Genomic DNA, 16,643 nt, shown 5'->3' with positions numbered 1-16,643 from the left:
TTCCTAATATTTCTAGCACTAGCTAATAATAATTGTCGATGTTGTTACCTGTGATATGTTTTGATAATATATCAGTTACTACATGTGTAGGAAGATAATCAATTACTTCAGTTATCCATAAATCATTGTATTGAAACGTCAATCAGCCAAAAAGTTACGATAAATCAACACCAAGTTTGAAAACAAAAAATAAATAAATACGTACGTAGTGGTGGAATATAATACTAAAAAACAGACAAATACTTCAACAAGCATAAGTTTACTTTCAATTTCTGGTCTACAATGTTATAACAGTACCTACCTACATACTTGCTAATCAGTTAATGATATTATATTATTATGAACTAATGAATGGAAATTGGCTCTGCTATTCGATGTGGATCTTGTCAGCTTCATGAAGTGGTTTCGTAAGTGGTCAACCTATTAGGTCAATGCCATGGGTAAAAACACACATTCTAAAATAACATGCGAATTTTGCCAGATTCGGGATTCGCACGCGAGACTCTCGGGCTTATGAAGCTGATAAGTTATCTATTATTTAATATATTTAAAAATCACAATAGTATTATACAAGTTGTCTCGATTAACCAACCACTAAATAAACACAGAGTATACATATTCATCGAAAGTTTTAAAAAATCTTATTATTTTAGTAATAAGGGACGAATTGAAAAATATATTATTACTAGCTGACCAGGCAAACGTTGTTCTGCCATATAAATTATGTCTAGTGAATATTTTGGTTGTTAAATAAAAAGTAACGAATATATCGTAAGTGTGTGGGGATGGGATCTATGGCAGAAAGAGGAATAGAGCACTGTAGACGATGACCGCCGATAAAAACAAAAAAACATCAACCATTCATTTTCTCAATTCAAAATGAGTAATGATGTTCATAATGAATGAATTACCTGTGACAGGATCTCGTTGTTTAATGTTTATGCAATATCCGTCTTGTCCCTTCCAGAAAATTAGCGGATATTGGAGAGCGTCGTATGAACGGTGTGTGTCAGCGATGAACTCCAGCTTATTGTTTCTTCTTCGAATCACGATTTCTCGCGTCAATGTGCGGTCGCCAACCATGATTCCAGCAATATCGTCAACAACAGTCGCATTGAATCGACGTACGTGCTCTCCAGCTGGTGTTTTATCAGGATTGATGACAATAGCGTGATTGTCACTTTGCAATTCGTGCATGTGTGCTTTGAAGAATTTCAATAATTCATTGTGCTCATTCAACAGGGCGTCCAGTTCGCCGACGATGCGCCTGGCATTAGGCGAATTGAGGCTATTGTAGCCGCAACGTGCATCCACATGATTGATGTCCTCACCGCCGCACCCATGAAGTAGATTTGTAAAAATGTATGTGGTTCGTTTGGCATTGGCAGCAATGAGCCTACTTTGTGGTATACTTGACCTTTGATTTTGAACGTAGAATGGAATTGTTGACCATTTGCCGCAGTATTGTGAACTATTTCTGTTGCTCCGGACGAAGTCATTTGGAAGCATGAATTGAATGTGCGAATGGACTTCAGGAACAGGTTTGAATCTGGAACCGTGCCAATGAGCAAGCTGTTCAATGGTTCTGGTGGTATCTCAATTTCTGGTAGTTGCACTTTTCCTGATGCGCAACACATCCCGGCTGACTCATGTTTGAATTTGAGCGCATGACAATGGGGACATTCTTTGTCCATAGCATGAGAACATGAGCGGAATATTCAATATCTGGCTCGTACTCGAATGCGAAACGAAGGAACGAAGCGGATGTAAATGTTCGATGTACTTGTTGGCGTTGTCTGTCATTTGCTCTGCGTGTGTTAACTACGAACCGGCGCGTTTGGCTCCGTTCCAATTGTCGTTGTTGATTTCGTTCAGCTCGTGCCTTTTGTGATTGGGGTGCACGCAATTGCGACATGCTTACACGCACGTCTTTGTTATCTTGTTGGATTTGTTCTTTCTGCTCTACTATTTCGCATGTTTGTTGCTTTACACTTTTTGTTTGTTTGTATGTAATACACGCACAAAAAAAAACACGGATGTAAATGTTCGATGTACTTGTTGGCGTTGTCGGTCATTTGCTCTGCGTGTGTTAACTACGAACCGGCGCGCTTGGCTCCGTTCCAATTGTCGTTGTTGATTTCGTTCAGCTCGTGCCTCTTGTGATTGAGATGCACGCAATTGCGACATGCTTACACGCATGTTTTTGTTATCTTGTTGGATTTGTTCGTCTGTTCTTTCTACTCTACTATTTCGCATGTTTGTTGCTTTATTCGTTCGACGGCCCAAATGGCCCCCCTTGCGTCTTGCTGGCATTGTGCACTGTAATACACGCACATAAAAATAGATAAATTAAAATAAATCGTACAAAATTTTGCACGCACTGCGTTGTGATTTTCCGAATGAAATGTCAAAATGACGCGACGCTTCTCTTGAATTCTTCTCGGACGTAGTGCCATCTGTCATTCAACCACATAAATAATTTCGTTCTGTTTGAAATACGAACGACGGTTAAATTTGTTCATACAAAAATAATAAAATCGCGATTAAAAAATGGGAGGATGGGGGTAGGTAAGTGAAAATTTGAGGTTATAGGTGTTTTTTTATGCCAAATAATAAAAAAAATACAAAAAAAAAATTGTCAAAAAAATTAAAGAAAATTTTTCTGGATAGAGATACCCTAATCACCTAGCGGTATAAAATATACTTGTTGACCTATTCTCATACCTAACAAATATACATAAAAAAATTCATAAAAATCGGTCGAGCCATTTCGGAGGAGTTCGACCACAAACATCGTGACACGAGATTTTTATATATATAGAGATGTTGAGCTTTTATTGTAAGCTTGCGTAGACCCACCCGACCCGCGCTGAGATAATCGGGTCGTTCGCGCTCTCCGTGGCGTGGCGTCCCGCAATGCAGACTTTTCCTGTCTACGCTTTGCCTCTACGCGTGGCGTAGACAAATTCGAACCAATTGAAAATATCTCAATAACATCTTAAAGTGTATGAGAATATCCATTATGACAGTTTTTATATTTTATTGAATTCATTAATTTTAAGTATCTAATAATTGCACATATAATTTATTTAATCAAAGTAACTATGGGCACCCAATCTTGGCAGGTAAAACAGAGAAATTCTAATTGCATTTTCTGGCGTATAAGATTCATTTTGATTTCCATAGTAGCGCATGTATATATTAATAACTTAGTTGCTAGGACCCCAGACCTCTAGCAACCAATAATAGCGGTTTACTTTTTACGCATTTCTTCCGAAATAACTTTTTATACAAAACAGAATTAACTGAAAATGAATTCAATTTTAACTAAAGATGGCTAAGAGCGTTTTAAAAAAAATGCATTGGCATCGTGTTCTGATATATTCTAAAAGTTTCAAATGTCTCGCTAGTCGGGAAATTAGTTAAAAATCGATTGCAAGATTTGTACTGGATAAACAACCACCGGGCAAATAAGAATACGACCTAATAAAAACGTTGTAAAATACACAAAGTATCCATAATTTTACTGTGAACACCATTATTTGGAAAGCGCTACTATAAGATCATACTGCCTTTAACCTTAGCGATAGATGGGGGCCCGCTTCATTATGTGGGGGCCATGATTGTAGCCATATCCATGACGTAAGGAATGGATACTTTAATTTCTTCCAAGAAATGACTAAAATATAAGCCACCATATTGCATTCATCGAAGAGTGAAATGGTATTATATCATTGTATAAATAAAACAAAAGTTAATCTTGATAATTATTTTCAAGCGAACGATTGTCGCTAATTCATTCATTCGTGTGGCGGCAGGGTGTAGACAACAACATAAAAATATCCAGTCACCAAGGCAAAATATAATGATTGTCAAGAATTAGTTAAGTACCTATCACTAGAAAGGTACCTAAAATTTACAGTACAGAACGCAGATCTCAAACACACGCTCAGTAATTTTAATTTATCCGCACTCACACAGATGTAATCCTCCCTTATGTATGCTATAGGTATATATATATATATATACATACCCGATGTGTGTATTGTCTAGCAGCGTATGCGGTTTAATTAATTAAAAACATCTTCACACTTTAACCGTGTACTGCCTAATATGTTTATTATATATTATCTATTTACGATCACTCCTTAAAATGACAATCTATGAATTAATGATAACATGATATATTTCAAGCACGAAGAGAATTAAATAAAAATTCAATACACTATGTTATTGTCGGACGTATAGTGTATTGTATACATATCTAATAATGAAAACGTACGAATGAATGAAACACGAAAAGTCAATATCCGACGCGTATAATATAAGCCAATACTTATAAATGGAGCCGAAAGTGAGGCCACGTGAATTATACACAACAATACAATAGGTGAGCACGTGTAAGCACATACATGGCAAAGTATATTTACGTAAAATAATAATCTAAATTTGGTCAGAGGGAATGGCGTAAAAATAGCAGTAGCTGCTAATATTGTTACTGACAACAGTGGTTAGGGACTGACAACAGTGGTTAGGGGCGATGCAATGCTGGTATTATTCGTATTTTTTGCTGCTGTATTTTGGAAAATAGAGATCGCATCCTATCATATTATATGTTTATAAAGACGTTATTTTATAACTAAATTTAATATAACTTGGACTGCGTTGTAAACTTATAACGATAACAAACGTTACTTTTAAAGATTTGTCTATTCTTAAGTCTTTATTATCTCTATACGGTTCTAGTCGTTCATAAAATTTGTTTTGATTAATCTATCAATACATGCAACGGTATATTTGATCAGGAATGGGAAGTTCTTCGATCAAGCGTAGGTTATAAGCCTTGCAGTTAACAAATTTATAGGTCGGGGTAGGACAATTTAAAATTCAAAGCGACGACTGAAGTATCAAACTAATATTCATCGCAGTGTCCATGAAATATACCATACACATTCCGAAAACTAGTTGATATCCCCCGGTTATGTTTATGTTTGTAATAAATATGGTGTTAAGTTTATCTTCAGTGTTTTATTCGCGTGTCCGGAAACTTGTACGTATGCACTTAACCGTGAAATGTTGTATCGGAAATATACTCCGTATATTAAAGACCGTCCAACCTCTTTGGGTCGTAGAGTACTGACATAAAATTCATGTCGATTTACACTTTACAGGAAGCAGCAAACAAATTATGAAAATAGTCGATATACTGAATTATTTTTGATAGGTTAGGTTAGGTTAGGTTTTCATTCTTGAATTCACAAATTTTGCCAAAATCAGCTATGAAAATTGAATTGATGTTCATATTGAATCTAATAAAATTGGACACCGTATAGTATATGGTCATATCTTTCCGATAAGAAAGCTCACGGCGAACTGTGCCACCGTGAAATGTTTTACGTACAATTTACATATTGTAACCTTTTATTCGAACGCGGTATTAAGTGCGCGAAAAAATACCGTCATCGTAATCCCTGTCAGTGGCGCGAAAAATGGCAGTGGCCGCGACACGAAAACCGAAAGCTTGACGTAGTGACGCGTTATCTCTCACTGTGTCAAAATGTTTTTCTTTCCTTCTGGAGAGATGACAGATTACAGAAGCACTGCAGTGGCACGGCGGCAATGGCATAAGTGTTCATAAATAGCACGCTTTAAGTTTAAATGCATGCCATCCCGAAATAGAGTATCGCACTGCATTCGTAATGTAGCAGCAATAAAATACATTATGCAGTGCGTGCTTTATAATAGTATATTGTAAGTACTCGGACAAGAAACCTCTCCATCTTTAGCGCCATATCCTTTATCGGATGTCGGTGATGATGTTGCAAATGTATGCCTTGTTTGTTGTTCCTTTGAAAAGTGTTGGGAGTGCCGAGCTCAAGCCAGTCGATGAGATTTCTTGAGCTGTAATGGTCTTGGCTTAAATTGAACCTGAACTCATGTATAATGTGAACTGAACTGCCTATATTAAAATGAATCTAACAATAATAATTGTTGAAATACCACAATATTATTTTAGCTTAGATTCTTAGAACATCCTTACGTACATTCGGAACTAAGATAATAAAGAGAGGGAAGAGATGCTCAAGTCGGTCCAACAAACTATTGGGCTCATCGGGCCATTCGACCTGGCCACCACAAAGGCCGATTTGATTGCTTTTAAAAAAAATTGCGACGTGAAGTTCTCTTCACATAGAATGTTCGTTAGTTTTTTTTTTATTAGCTTAGTTTTGTATTACATACCGTTTCTTTGAACTTATAATAGTATTACTTATAAGTTCTCCGTGCTCCCCTCTCCCATGAGCACCTTTATTAAAGAAGTCAATTTAAACTCAGGTCAAGTTGGGTAACTGCTCCTGAGACATTCCCGGACGTAACAAACACATGATGCTTCACATCTAAACGTAGGACTTCGTGATACGCTCGATTGATCGAGTGTGGTGCGGGGCGGTTCGGTTTAGTGAGTCTATGTTTGTGTTGTCAATGCATTCGCTTTCTTGTGTTTACTTCTTTAAGCGTTTTCATACTCGAATATTTTTGAATTTAATAAGATTATTATTATGATGAACATTATAAATTATTATTCCTAAGTACCTATACGCCGAATCTCTTGTAAAGATTAATCTCCGCCACATAACAGATTACATAAAAACAAAAATGCAAAAGCCAGTAGTTTTCCTAGATCAAGACTTTCAAGGCAGTTTTGGTTTATGACTTAATGAAGGGCAAGCAATTAAACGTAAAAAATACAGAACCCCTGAATGTCCTCAAATATTACTAATATTGAATGCGATTACTTTAGTGCATATTATTAAGGCCGACTACAGTCAGGCCTGGGCACTGAATAGCGAGTTACTATATTGTAGTGCTAGTTATTGATTATCTTCGAATGCAATGCAGTCGAAGTAAGTGAAGATTTTCGATTGTACATTTCACAGCTAGTTAACCATGACATTCGAAAAATAATCAAAAAGTAGCACTATGATCGAAATTTACAGCTTCGTAACCCGGCTCGGATATTAGTCGGCATTGGCATATTACGATACAGATGATACACATGCACGTTTTTAAGTTTATCACATGTTTCTCAATACTTGAGAATCACACTTACCTTCTTACAACCACACCCAGAAGGTAATCCACGTTTAGTTATTTTTGTGATCCCCGATATGCGGTTATTTAAAAACTCAGTTACATTTTAGTATTTTTAATGACGCCGTAAATAATATTTAGTCACTATTATAGTGTATGTATTCTGCCATGGGGGTGGAAATCGCTGTTTACGTTAATATAATATACGGAATGGGATGATTCCACCTATAAGATTAGGTAGGTACTCAGTTACAAAATACGCAAAACTCGCCGGCACGTGGAATTAGTGTGGAAATGTATTACAGACAGAAACTAGTTTTAAAAATTAAAATTAATTTGTACAAATTGCATGATTCATAATAATACGATTCGCCGAATGGGAGCGGTCTCGGAGAGAATAAAATAATGATAACCTTGAAAACAAATAGGTAAATAAATATACCTACACAGTACCATGATTATTAGACTCGTTTGACTTCTAGCACGGTGCCTACAAAAATTTTGTCCGCCGGCGACAGGTTTCTCGACCCACCCGGAAGTTGGCGGTTGTGCCTATAATATTTCTCCGCGATACGATGTAAATAAAACACGGCAACTACGTTCAGCTTCGGTGTGTGATTGATAAGACAGCGTTTCGTTCGAGACAGGTTTCGGGCAACGTAGCACTAAACTTTCAAACAAAATTATAATATTTCACCTTAGGATACAGCATTATTATACCAACATGTGGTATTTCCAAATTACTTTTGTATTATAGTAACAGAAATAGAAAAATCTTACCGAGTTGCACTGATTTCGACAACGATTATAGAAAGCAGCAATCAGAGTTCATAGTAACATTGGTTAGTTGGGTAACTGAGTTTAAACGTTGATAAAAATTGCAAACACAAAATAATTTTCGCGAATTTTCCTACAGATTGCAACATTATTTAAACGCTACCTGTTTATGATGGGGGTCAATTAATATAATGGACTATGTATATGGGAGCAATTTCCTCGATGAATCTATCCTTACTTTCTTACACCAAACTTTAAGACACGTAGCATTGTTTATTGAATGCGCACCATTTTACACATATACACATATGTACACAATCAGTGACTTGTACACAATTATAATAATGGTAAGTACTTGATTTTTATATGTAGTTTATGGCTTCACGACATCATGGGTGCCGTCCGTATCAATACAAATGCGATTCGCTTTTGCTGTAACCATGGTGTCATTGTAGAATTTCAGATATACATATACTAACATATTATAAATGTTATTGTTATAATATGCAATAGGTGCTTATGCCACATAATTTAATTATGATCATGACTGATTTCATCCGCGCCAATGGGACATTTTGAACTGATACAAAATATACAATGTTACAGCTATTGATAGATACTATTTATTGCATTTAAAGACAGTCATCTATTGAAGACATGAACAAAAATTAAATATACCTACATATTTTAGAAACGTATGTTAAAAAAAATGATTAAATTCTTGTCTTTTCAGAAAACAAATACCTATAATAGTAGTAGGTACATATACCTACTTCAAGTTATATAAAATGTTACTAAATTGAATCTAAAGCAAATTATGAGGAATTCAAAATTTATTGCCAGTTATGTTATAATAGATACATAATATAATATATAATTAACTTATCATAATATAATGACTCGAATTATATTAAAAGGTAACACTGAAGCAGTTGCCAAAATAAAATATGGAAATATTAATCTGGATTATAGAACATGGCAAAAAGTAAAATGAGCAAAAAGTTATTGCTGTGGAGACCAAACTCTTCTCTAGAGCTTGATGATGCATGGAATGTCACGAATCGCCTAAATACTATTTGTACATCAGCTATTAATAAACGGATGGCTAAAAAATACAAACACTTTACGTTCAAAACATTGATGTAACTATAAATCATCCGGATATCGATATCATGAAAAATGTGACATCTATCGTGTTGAAGAAGAAATTAAATAAATATGTTTTGTTTCCGTCAAAAGAAAATTGTATTGCGTATCGATTCAATGCGCAAATACGAAACACTGCAAGTAACGTATTTTCTTATATCATTTTCGCTGCGACATCTAAAACATAAAAAGATTGATTTTATTGCCATATTATTAAAAAAAAAAACATGCGTCAACTGAATCTTAACCGCTGATTATATTAATTATTAAATAATTTGTATCGTGCCGTTTGGATACTTTTGCCATCCCATAATGGAAATCCATATAAACTATTTCTTTTATTCATCGAATATATTACAAGATTTGAGAATGTAACATTCTTTATATTGATTAAACATCAGATCTGAAAAATACGACGGCCGACAGGCAGATAGACAAAATTAAAATAATTTAATAAACATTTCAGTATGTAAAAACTACTAAGTAGTTACTTTTGACGTAATTATATGAGACGTCCATGGCTTGACTGGTAAAGCACATTAACGCGAATTCAGTAGATACGGGTTTATGTCAAGTCGGGCGTCGTATATTTTTTTCAAAGATTTTTTCTAGTAGGAATATAATTTTATATCTGCAATGTTTTAAAATGATGTAAGTATGGAAAAATAAATATTTAAAAAATTAATTAGTAACTGTCATTGTATTTTTGTATACATTATACTGACGTTATTTCGATTTAACGTAACCAGACGATCTATGCATCTCGGTCTTAAATCATAAGTCGAACGAAAACTCTCTCATAGATATTATTATAACCGGGGCGGAGAGAAACAAACGAGACACCGGCATACCGTACCGTAGCAGTCCATCTGTCGACTGTCACACGCATTCTACGGTGAGGGAGGGCAGCTCCAAACTGGTTTGCCGAGAGGTAGGTACCCACCTCCAGCACCACGCTGACTGTTACGCTACGTGGGACAAGCGCAGATAAGGAGGTCATCGCCGTGATTTCACGAAACAAGTAACGTTCGTCTGACGGGCTTCAAGAAACTCTCAAACATCATTTAGCCATTACAGGTTTTTCACCTAAAATACGTTTATATTAAATTACACTATGATTAATGTCAACTACCTGATTGCAACACATCGGCACCTCAGTTCTGTCTTGAGAATTATTAGTTTTGATTTAGTCGAGTTTGAAGATTGAAGTTAAATACTTGCGGTAACAGATAAAGAATTAAGATGAGTGAGTCGAACCGTGTTGACTATTTCCCTTTGCAAATGAAAGTACGTAGGTACTGTAGTAATTTAGCCAGGCGGATGGCAGCAAGTCATCAAGATACAAGGATTATGTACATGATGCAGATCTATCTAAACTATATGTTCTATGCAACTAAAAATATACCTATATTAATACAAAAGTTCTCACTAACTTAGCATATCTGCTGCCGTGCCATAAACGATCTCTACTAACAGTTTATTTACTACGTCCTTTTAATAGACATTGTAGGCGAGGATAGACACAAAAGTCATACATTTGAAATAATTAATCGACAAACATAGTTGATTCTATAATCTATAAGATATAATTTACTATTCACAACTAGAGATAGCAATACCGGTATCTCAGTATATTTCGATACCGAAATACCGGTTCCAAAAATCAGACCATACCGATATATTATTCGGTATTGACAGTGGAAACAAAATGTATTAATGAACATACAAGGATTAACAGGACTGTAAGTTTTATCGGATTACGCGATGTTTGGTTTATTTCCGTGGCACTTCATCGTTCTTGGCGACCGGTAATGACATGCCATAAAATATTAATATTTAGGGTTATCCCTTTCACCGCGGAGCATTTAATTACAACATTTAAATAAGATGCTAATTATATCGAACGACCAACTAACGAGGGCACAACAGCTGTGCCGTCAGCGGTGAAAAGTTTTTATATTAATTGGTAGATACGTTTACCAATTATTTTACGAATACCAGCATTAAAACCAGTATTCAATCGGAAATACCGAAATACCGGTATTGATATTTTCATTTGGTATTGCAATCCCTATTCACAACGAAATAGGATATAAACCCATGTACTTACATGACATAATTTTTAGATTGAAAACCCGGTATAGTGTAAAAGAGTGCGACACTTCGTACCCTTGTGGCACAGCCCCATGGGTTCCGTCGCCGTGGCCGGCTCTCCCTCACAACTGCTACAAAGGCGATCTACGCGCTGCATATCTGGAATGGTGGGAGGCGCAAGAGTTGGCGATGAATCGAGGGAAGTGGCGAAAACTTGTGCTTGCCCTATGCCTAGTGAAAGTAGAAGATAGTGTCAAAGTTTCCGCGACTTAAAAACGTTGTCAATAGGAAATTATCAAACGTGGTGTTTTCACTGTTTTTCACATTCATAAAAGTTGCCTATCGTCCAAAGGTTACATAAAATGATATCAATTTTTGTTCCTTACATATTTTTTTATTAGCTTCTATGGCGGGCCTGGCCATGCGTGGCGAAGTTGAGCCATCTACTCATCCGTAGGAATCTCTGGCGTCAAATAAATCTATTTCCCACGGATTTGCGCGAGGTGTGTTATGTGACGATGTTGCGTCGAGTGTCGGTTACCTGGCGGATAAATCGTCGCTATATGTCGCTCGCAAAGTGCGATAAATTTTCGGCAAAAACACGCGGCAGATCCGTGAGAACGCGAGAGGAAAAGTCAGCGGAAGCGGCGAACAACACTGCAGAAAACTAGGTGAGAGCCGCCAGAAACAATCAACGAATGGACGGTTTACAGTTATGTAGTAACAATGCCAAATATTTATTGTTTGTAAGTCTGTTCCAACTTTTTAAAACAATATTGTTGAAAATGTGTAATTCGTACATTAATTATTTACACAAATAATAAATAATTTAACTCGACTGTTTCAAATAACTATCCTGTAAAATATTTAGTCATTTGATTTGGATTTGATAACTGATTTTGGTAAGTGAGTGCGACTGATAATCACCACCAAACTAAATACATACTATGGCGTGTGATGGATCGCCAATATAAAATATGTATGTACAATATTAATTCATAACACATTTTAGTCCATCGGTTCAGGCTATACCTAATTCAGCTGGGCCACGGTCTAAACTCTAAAATGATCGTGACTACGCGACGCGAAGATTATGCTAACGACGCCTGCATAACAAAACATAATTTGTCATAAAAATTCAACATGCGTTGATTTAATGTTATATTACTAATAATAATAGTATATTCATTGACATGTTTTCTTTTTTAAGTACATACGTAAAGTTTTTTAGTCATCTTTACACGATTTAAGAATATTTTCATCCGCGGCCATGACAAAACAAATCGGCGTTCGGACACCTCGACTATCGGTCTCCGATTGGCGACTAGTGAGAAATTTCGTCGCACCTACTGTTGAAAATTATTTGCTGTATCACTGAAGTACATTCATAATAACATATAATCAAAAATAATTTTATAAAGTTAAAGTTTACGAATACAATATTTAGTTATTAGGAGTGGTTTGTGAGACGCCCGGGACCAGAGTGACGAAAATCGATGGTGTGATAAGATGTGGGATTTGCAATATATATAGGTAACAGGTGTCTCACATGACTTCCTTTACCGTTATGTCCTCCGTCCACCTTCTCCTATATCCTCGTTTTCTATTAATCCATAAAAGTATCTACTAACTATAATAATATATATATATATTTTTTAATAAGTGACGTCCATATGAGATACGAAAGAAAACCCTTTACCCTATACTCTGTCTAGTTCTGAAAGGAAAAAAAAGTTTGGCAATCAGAAAGACAAAGACCTAAAAAGGACGTCGAATCAGACTTTGAACGGAGATTGTTAAAAATATGCAGGTAATTTTGAAGAAAAAAAAAAAAAAAAAACCCAGAGAAGACGATTCTAACTCACATATTTCAATGTCCGGTTAAGTGCTCTTATCCTGTGATATATCGATCAGCCTAAGAGTCATGCGAATTAATCCCAACCCAATCCAACTATGATTTATTTAAATAAGCATTTTTCTTAAGTTTTTCAAAATTATGTATTTTCAATAATAGGAATCATGTCATTTTTATTATGCCATATCGTGAACACTTTGAATATGTAATTTGTCATGTTCATTACAATATGTAAAATAAATAAATTTAAATCGTTCTTAAATCTTTCGTATCAGCATTGAATAATTAAAGGGAAAATTTTAATTGGCTGCCCAACATAATATTAAAATTTAACCATATGAAAAATAAATCGTCTTTTTTCATGTTTGACAAACTATACATCAGTACATTAAGACGGATAATATTTTGGTAGAACTTCATTACCTCAGGTATAGAAACCGACAACGGCTGGGTTGTCTTACTTTCCAGTAAGAAGAAAACATAACGGTGGCGGATGAAGCCAGCCGAGTTCACGAAACGTGTCGCTACTGCTAAACAATAATTTCAATGTGGACGGCCTTTGGGAGCATCGTTTTGAATATTGTGAACACGAATCACGTAAGATCCTCTCCAATAAACAGTTATTCAATAAAATACAGGTGCTCACTGCAAGAAGCGATGCGTGCATATTCCCAAAGAGCAATCTCGATATAATTATAACGCTTTTATTATCGTTGCTATAATCTATTCCTATTGAATATAATACATTTTGATGGCCGTTGGAGCTACGTATTGGAGGTATGTTTTAGTGAAAAGATTATGAACGAAATGAGTCCTTCTACTCATCCTTAAGGCGTTTCTCCAGCAAGTAGATACTCAATGATTTTAACAAAATGATAAAGTAAATTTCACAGGAGTCTCACATAATATTACCAAAGTATGACGGTTGGCAATTACTTTTTTAATACCTAATATAAATAATCTTCAAATACCTCACTTCTTTGGTCGGGAGATATGTTAACTTAGGTAAATCATACGATAATAATTATTAGTGATAACATTTTTTTTTCAATTTAATTTTCCAGCAATAACAGACGTGGAAATTCAATTTTTTTATTAAAAACACTAGTAGGTCACGTCATGTGAATAATTTTATTTTATTTAGTAACTATAAAAAAGGTGACAAGTTAACTTTATCGCAAGCTTTTGCAAATTTGCGCGGAAACCAAAAGTATTTCATAATCTGGTTAAAAATTACAGGTTAGTTCCAATGTCTTTGGATCAAAATGACATTAAGACATCTACTGTCAATAGGAATAATTAAATAATTTTTTTTAAAAATGCATCTTGTCTAACAAGAGCAAACACAGATTAAAAGTGATTAATAATAATAATATAAATCAAACGTAAAGATTTTCAGTACAGCTAGCACCGTGTCGTAATTCCAAATGCATTATAACACTTAATAGATAATCAATCATTATAGCGAATGACATTGGCCATAGTAATAATGACAATATAATGGATATACCATTTTTTGAATAGATTGAATAATATCCTCCATAGGTTTCGAAGAGTCCTGTAATCCAGTTAGCGAGCAACAAGAGACTCTAGGCGCAAAGGGGTGGCGTGAATTATTGGGGCACACACACCACACCGCGGCGCACACATTCGGGAGGGCCGGCGCCAGCTGCGGAGCGCCCGCGGAGGTGAGTGACCGCCGGAGCCCTCCGCCGCCCCCCGCGACACAAACGCAAGGCGGAGGCAACGGGACGACGTCTAGCGATCGCGATACTGTTCGCTGTATTACCCGCTCGCCTCGCCTGTCGGACGGCGAGAGCTTGCGAGGCATGAAGTATAAAGTATGGGGCCGCTGTATCTTGAAATGTCAATAACGCAATAGTATAATGAGAAATGGAATGAATTAAATTTAATATGGCATGATGACAGATATCCATCAAATAGGTGTGTGTATTGGAAATCAAGGGGTTACACGTGTAAAATACAAAAAAATAAACTTTTTAAAATTAAAATAATTATAATAATTAATAAGTAATTAAATCATAAACGTAATCCGATCCCGGCGGCATCGGTCTAGTTAACTGCCCGGTCGGATTTTATTGCTTAGGGTCGAAAATGTTGTTATTAAACGATCGACAAATTAACAGTTTTGCTCGGAATACCCAAGAAGTATAGCTCGTTATAAAAGTGAATAAATGTATGGAGAAAATCATAAACTAAAATGTCAACGAATGTTTCCTCATTACATCCGAGATCTCGCTATTTCCGTGATTGTAATACCGAGTTCGACTGTATAACATATTTGCGCTGCGACCCCTGGGTGTAGGATACCGTCCCCCCGTCGCCGAAGTAAGACGGCAGAAGGAATTTAATATTAGGCGAGGGGAGGCGTCGGCGACGATTGGGTAGGAACTCGGCTGCGCGGAACAGGCATTTCGGGGACCGGAGAGAGTTCCGATTAGAGAGGATTCCGGCATTGTTACAAGGGCAAACAAATAATAGACGAGCGGCGGGAATTCGACTGGATTTGATCGTCACGAGGGTAGGGAAGGCGAATATTTATTATTCAGACTACAATATACAGGTGTGCTCAGTGATTGAAAATATACTACGTCGTCGGGAAATTAAGGGCGTCGATCGCGATCAGCTGTTAATCTGTAATCTAGTTTCGTGGAAGACGTCACTGTTGAAATATGTGATTATTCAAATGTATGTATTCACCACACGTAGGTAGGTGCATTAATTCATAAATTAGTTAATTAAGTAGGTACCAAAGCAAATATTTTGTATTGACTATTAACAGTTGTTTTTTTATTTGTGTCAAATCGGTTACCGGAAACGTCAGCGATGACTTAAGCATTTTTCTCTTATATACAGCTGTTTTTAAGACAGGACACAAACTTGTTAATGAGATTTCTGGGTCAGGATATTTTTCTTCTGCCATATTCTCACTTACCAGAAATCTTTCCTTGATTATATGATGAAGAAGAGTATATCGTATCATGTCGTCAAATAATACTACACCCTCCCCTCTATTGCTATTTTTACAACGTTTTTCTTAGCTCGTATTCTTATTTGTCCGGTATAAATCTTGCAATCGATTTTTAACTAACTTCCCGACTAGCTAGACATTTGAAACATTTAGAATATATCAGAACACGATGCCAATGCATTTTTTTTAATACTTTTAGCTATCTTTAAGTAGAGTTGAATTACAAATACCACATTTCATCATAAAACATATCTCTTGATAATGGCCTCTGCAACGAGCCCGAAACGTCGAGTAAAGAAGGAAGAAGGAGACACGGTGAAAACCCAAGAATATACTACGAGAGTTGAATTAATTTCCAGTTAATTCTGTTTTGTATCAAAAGTTATTTCGACACCATTATTGGTTGCTAGGAGTCTGGGGTCCTAGCAACTAAATTATTATTATAAACATGCGTTACTATGGAAATCAACATGACATGTCAAAATGACATTTCAGTATTATTTCTATCAAGTACATTTTTTTTTGATCGTTTAAGCTAGTCAAGTCAAGTTTATACTATTCAACAGAAAATTCAAAAACGTTGAAGTATATAAAAAATTCTTTTTATCTTGAAATTTTTAATTTATTTATTTGCTATTATTTAGTATTTTCAAAATTGGTTTCCCTCTGTGTCAGAAGTATAGAATACTA

At 35.7% G+C, this 16,643-nt stretch overlaps 1 protein-coding gene across 4 annotated transcripts in view; it reads right to left on the bottom strand.

Annotated features, from left to right (window-relative positions):
• Nucleotides 1-16,643, bottom strand: part of skd (mediator complex subunit skuld) — a 222,147-nt gene that overhangs the window by 102,238 nt on the left and 103,266 nt on the right. The gene's annotated exons all lie outside the window — the stretch shown is intronic.

The sequence above is a fragment of the Rhyacophila brunnea genome, unplaced genomic scaffold (genome assembly GCF_057557595.1).
Source record: "Rhyacophila brunnea isolate RB1 unplaced genomic scaffold, BYU_Rbru_1.0 scaffold_7, whole genome shotgun sequence".
Lineage (NCBI taxonomy): Eukaryota > Metazoa > Arthropoda > Insecta > Trichoptera > Rhyacophilidae > Rhyacophila > Rhyacophila brunnea.
The sequence above is the reverse complement of the archived record's forward strand: the minus strand, read 5'-3'. Positions and strand labels throughout refer to the sequence as shown.